Below are 6,029 nucleotides of genomic sequence, written 5' to 3' on the forward strand. Positions count from 1 at the left end.
TGTTCAGTCAGAACTTTGCTTCCACTCAGTTGAACCTTCTTTTGTAGATAAACAAATAGATAAATTAAGTATAAAAAAAGCCACTGGCATTGATGGTATCTCCCCAAAGTTGCTTAAATTATCAAAGCAAACTGTCTCAAGCCATATTACCTCTATGGTAAATAAGTCCTTTGAAACATCAATTTTCCCAAATAATTTAAAAGTAGCACAAGTGACACCTTTACATAAGAAAAAGAGTACTTTAGACAAAGGAAATTACCGTCCAGTCAGTATACTACCTGCTATATCAAAAATCTTTGAAAGAGCAATAAATACACAGTTATCCCAGTTTTTTGACCAACATTTCAATACTTATCTCTCAGCATTTAGATCAGGTTATGGCTGTCAGACAACCCTACTCAGGCTAATTGAGGACTGGAAACAAGCGCTTGATGATAATAAATATATAGCATCAGTTTTAATGGACCTTTCCAAAGCATTTGACTGTTTACCACGCGACTTACTTATTCTTAAATAAAAAAGCTATGGTGTATCTGATAATTCTTTGAACTTGATTGTTAGTTATCTAAGTGAACGAAAACAGTGTATCAAATTAGGTCAGGTCAAAAGTGATTTTCAGGAAATATATAAAGGGGTTCCTCAAGGCTCAATATTAGGTCCTGTGCTTTTTAATATCTTCCTTAACGACATATTTCATTTTGTTCAAGATAGTCAACTTCATAATTATGCTGATGATAATACGTTATCCTTTGCAATTCAATTCAATTCAATTTCTTTATTTCACTCAGATCGTGCAAATAAACATGACAACATGAGGTAATAACACAATTATAAATGATCTTCGAGGCTGAAGAAAACAATCATTACAGTGCATATATATAAATATAAATAATGCGGGAGAGCACGCAATACAACATATTTCTACAGAGAAAGGTAAGGAGAGAGGTTACAAATTACTTCAAGTAAAAAAGTAAGTGACTTCATTTGAACTTTATGATAATTTCTTTAACAAATAAACAAAGTTTCTTATATTCTGAAATGTTTGCAGGTCCGTATTCATTAAAAAATCTAGGCTATGTATATTATGTTTCTTTACATACTTAGGGTGTAAATAGCGTTTCCGGCTAATAGCAAAAGAGGGACATTCAAATATGTAATGAAATTCATCGCCAATAGATTTTTGACAAGTTGTACAAATACGGTTGTTCAGTGAAATATTATTCCAGCTTCCAGTTTCTACTGGCAACTTGTTGTTTCTAGTTCTAAATTTGATAATATATTTCAAAAATTTAGATGGAGTTTTCACAAGATATTTTTCAAAACAAAACTGGTGCTTGAAAAGTCTATAGTTCATACATTTACTTGATTGTTCTACAGTAGAATACCAGTCATTTAAAAATAAGTCTGACAGTTTCTGTTTTACTGATAATGTCAACCATTTATGGTTAGGGAATTCATGACTATTCCAAATATTGCACATTCCACATTGAAATAGGATATTCTGAACACATTTTAACCACTGAAATCGTAATCTTGACACTGTTTGACAATTCTTGAAATTGTTTAACAGAAAACGATACAATAAACATGGTAATTTATGATATCTTGGTATAACTAAATTAGACCAATACGAGATCACTCTGCATTTGATATCTATTGACAAATGTTTAACACCGGTTTCACCATACACCATACAGTTAGGTGTGCTTGACTTTAAACCTAATATGTATTTTAAAAACTTAAGCTGAACTCTTTCTATGCATTCAATGTTTCCATATTCCCATATCTCACAGCCATATAGTAGTACAGGCTTTACAAGTTTGTTAAATAGATCTATCTGCATGTCAATAGGTAATTCTAACATTTTACTTATTTCACTTCTGCTAAAAATAACCCCTAAATATCTATATTCATCTACAATTTCTAACGATTCATTCCCATAGGTAAAATTATATGGCATGTGTCGACCATTTGAAAAAACAAGAACTTTAGTTTTTGTCGTATTAAGTATCAATTTCCATGTATCACAATATTCTTTGTAAATATTTAACGCTTCTTGTAAGTCAGTGGCTGTTTCAGCAACAATTACAGTATCGTCTGCATACAGTAAGAAAAAAAGTTTTACAAAATCTAAAGTAGCATCATCTGATTCATGCATGTTGCATGTGGTACCGGAAACATTGCTATTGTTGAAGTAGTCATATAAATCATTTAAGTACAGTGAGAATAATAAAGGTGATAGATTTTCACCTTAACGTACTCCAATATCACATACAAAAAAATCTGATTTAGTTCCATTTGTACATACACATGATTTTGCATTTTCATATATATTTCTAACAATATTTATGAATTTGCCATTAATATTGTATGACAACAATTTTGACCATAGACCCGGCCTCCAAACTTTGTCAAAGGCACTTTTTAAGTCAACAAAAGCACAGAACAATTTTTTTCTACTATTTCTAAGTAAGTCGATAAGTGTATTTAATACAAACATGTTATCCCCTGTAAACATGAAGTCATTGGGCCAACGACGGAAAACCGTCAAAGGATAATCGTTGTTGGGCCACTATTGGCCCAACAATGATTAATAAGTATTGTAAATACAGCTGTTGGGCCAACGTTGAACCAACTTTGAATTTCAGTCACAGATATCTCTGCATTGGCCCAATATTGATTTTCAGAGAAAGACTTATACAGAGAAAACATCGTTGGCCCAACGTTGGCCCATTAGAAGTAATAATATCATAATTATGTATTTTACAGGTGACTGTTTTATCACAAGCCACTACAGGTATACAGGTTGTGTATGTGTAACGTGCAATATTTAATTAAAAATTAAATACTTTTCTGCACCAATTCATAATCAGTTAAATTTGGGCTAATTAAACTTAAAACTGATCTGCAGCCGTAATGGCATTTTGAACTATTTCAAATCTACTACCTTGAAAAACAAATTGTGAGAAAAAAATATTGAAAAAAAAAACCACTACTAACTCTATAACAAATATCTAATTTTATACAGTTATAAAATGTTTACAATAAATCTGTTGAGTATTCCAGAACATGAACTCTCGTTAACCCGGGTTATGCAAGAAATCCCAGAAAATGTGGTTAATTTTACTCTCTAGGCCAGATTTCTAGCTGCATATATGCGAAGTAAAGGAAACTGTTATACATGTGATAGATCTAGAGTTAACAAAAAACCCGGTCTACCAGCTATAAACTGTAAGTGGAAGTTTTTGAATATTTTTTGAAAAAGTTGTGGAATCTTACAGAGAATTTCTTAATTTTATCCTGTATGCAAGTAATATCCATGTGACTTGAACATATGTTAAATACTTTTATCTAAAGTTGACGGATGGCACTGGTGTTGAGTATTAAATTCTTTAAATAAAATAACTCGTATTCTCGTTAATTATAACATATTTTTCTCGGTTAAATACAGACAAAAATAAATTTCATACATTTTACGCAGGTTTATGTCCAGAGGTTTATGTGCATTTCTTTAGTTATTGTTATCAATTTGACGTAGATGGTTTAATCAACATTATGATTTTTGTTTTTTTACAGGGTGCTGTTCAAGATAGTAATAATGGAGTGTCTAGCACTGTGGTGCACAAGAAAAAACAAGAAGAAAAAAAGAAAGCAGTAACTTCAGTGAGAAAAGAAAACAATCAAACAGAACTTGGATATATAATGAGTTAATATACAGACAGTAATTCACTTTAGTAGGATTTAATCAGTGACTGAAAAAAGAAAAATATTTAGATTTGTAAAAGGCTGGAATCAATATTTGACATGTTGTAGTGATGAAATATTCTCCAGGAAAATTGCATACAAACTTTAAATAAATGTTAGATTTCTTTTTGTTAAACTTTAACAAAATCACAACTATTTGAAAATAAAATACGTACTAAATAATGCTAGTTTTAGTCTTTTTTCAGTTTCGTTATCGTTGGGATAGCGTTGGCCCAACGCTGGACCAACCATCATAGACGAAAAAATGTTGTTGGCCCAATGGAGGGCCAACGATAAGTGCAGGATACCAGTTGTTGGCCCAATGGAGGGCCAACGATAAGTGTAGGATTTCAGTCGTTGGGCCAACGGTGTACCAACCGTTGGGCCAACGTTGCGCCAATTAGCAAAATGGCGTTGGGCCAACGTTGGAAATCTTCGTTGGGCCAACGAAGAGTCTGCCGTTGGCCCAACGTTGGGCCAACGCATGTCTGCTATCTGGGTCAATTGTTGAGTACCCTTTTCTAAAACCTGCTTGGTATTCATTGATTATATCGTGATTCTCTGTAAATGTTTGCAAACGTACATTTAAAATAGCAGTAAATAGCTTTCCTAAACAGCTAAGTAGTGTTATTTGCAAATCACGACCTAGACACAATTAAATCCACCTTAGAGCGTGACAGCACATCTTTGATAAAATGGTTTTCAGATAATAAAATGCAAGCCAATCAAGACAAATTTCAGGCAGTAGCTATAGGACCTAAAACTAAGAAATGTAATATTACTTTCGATTTGGCTGGAAATAAAATAAACTGTGATGATGAAATAAATCTGTTAGGTGTTACTATTGATTTTAGGTTAAACTTTGAGACTCATATTTCAAATATTTGTAAGAAAGCTTCCAGACAATTAAATGTTTTAAAACGTATTGGTAGGCATCTATGTAAATTAGGAAAACTAAATATATATTATTCTTTCATTCTATCAAATTTCAATTTTTGTCCTTTAACATGGCATTTCAGTGGGGAAGTAAATACCAAAAAGATAGAAAACATTCAGAAAAGGGCCTTAAGATTCATTTACAACGATTATCATTCAGATTATGAAGAGCTATTAAGTAAATCCCAACTCCCAACTTTAAAAATTAGACGGCTAAGATATATGGCTATAGAAACTTTCAAAATAATTAACAAGCAGTCACCATCTTATCTTCATGATTTAGTTAAAATAAAAAGTAACTCTTATTCTTTTAGATACACCAACACTGCTGAAATCCCACAGGTAAGAAGCACAAGGTATGGTCTCAGATCTTTCCGTTCCGCGGCACCCAGACTCTGGAACTCATTACCCCAACTTTTCAGAGATGTTACGGGACTAAATCAGTTCCGGAGTCTGATTAGCTCGTGGGACGGGCAGAGTTGTAGATGCTCTTGTTGCTTAAATTAAATTATTTTTGTTATTTTTCAGTTTTGTTTTTCTTGCCCTCTGTCAACCAATATGTTTTTTTTTGTTGTTGTTTTTTTTTCTAGTGTGCTTAGTATTATGCATGTGCTGTTTGCTTTGTTCTTGTTGCTCTCATATTATTTCTGTTATGTTCACTCCTGCTTTTTCCGCCCTCTGTCAAACATGTTGGGTTTAGTTTACACAGTATTATTCATGTGCTGATTGCTTGTATTTAATTATGCATGTTTTAGTTGCTCAGTGCTTTGCTTTATTTTTTAGTCTGTAGCATTTTTTGTCTGCTCTTAAATAGAAAGTTTCTTTTATTGACTTCTGAAATACAGCTGTTAATCAGTCCAGAACAAATCTGATTTGATGTGGTAGATGTCTTAAACCATTTTCTAAAAACGCATTAGTGTTCTTTTTCAGTTCAGTGTTTTACAATCTATTTGCTTTTAACTAGCTTTTAGGCCTAGGCCAAGATTAACAGATGTATTTCAGGTTTAACCAATTTGTATGTATAACTCATGTACTATTTATAAACTTGACTTGCTAATGTTTTGACTCTTTTAATAGGTACATTTTTATTATGTTATTAAATATACTATTTGTTATTTATGTCGGTCAATAGCTATACATAGCTAATGTTGTCTGTATATTTAACACCGACTTTAAATAAAATTTGTATCTTGTATCTTGTCCATTACGCACTTTACCTCCATTGCGCACCATTGCGCACTTTATCTCCATTGCGCACCACTATGACAAATTATTGATGCACAAAAGTATCAAATACATAATTTTTATACTAGCATCACAAGAGTATATGTTTTAATTTTCATTATCAT

Source organism: Mercenaria mercenaria, chromosome 2 (assembly GCF_021730395.1).
Source record: "Mercenaria mercenaria strain notata chromosome 2, MADL_Memer_1, whole genome shotgun sequence".
Taxonomy (NCBI): domain Eukaryota; kingdom Metazoa; phylum Mollusca; class Bivalvia; order Venerida; family Veneridae; genus Mercenaria; species Mercenaria mercenaria.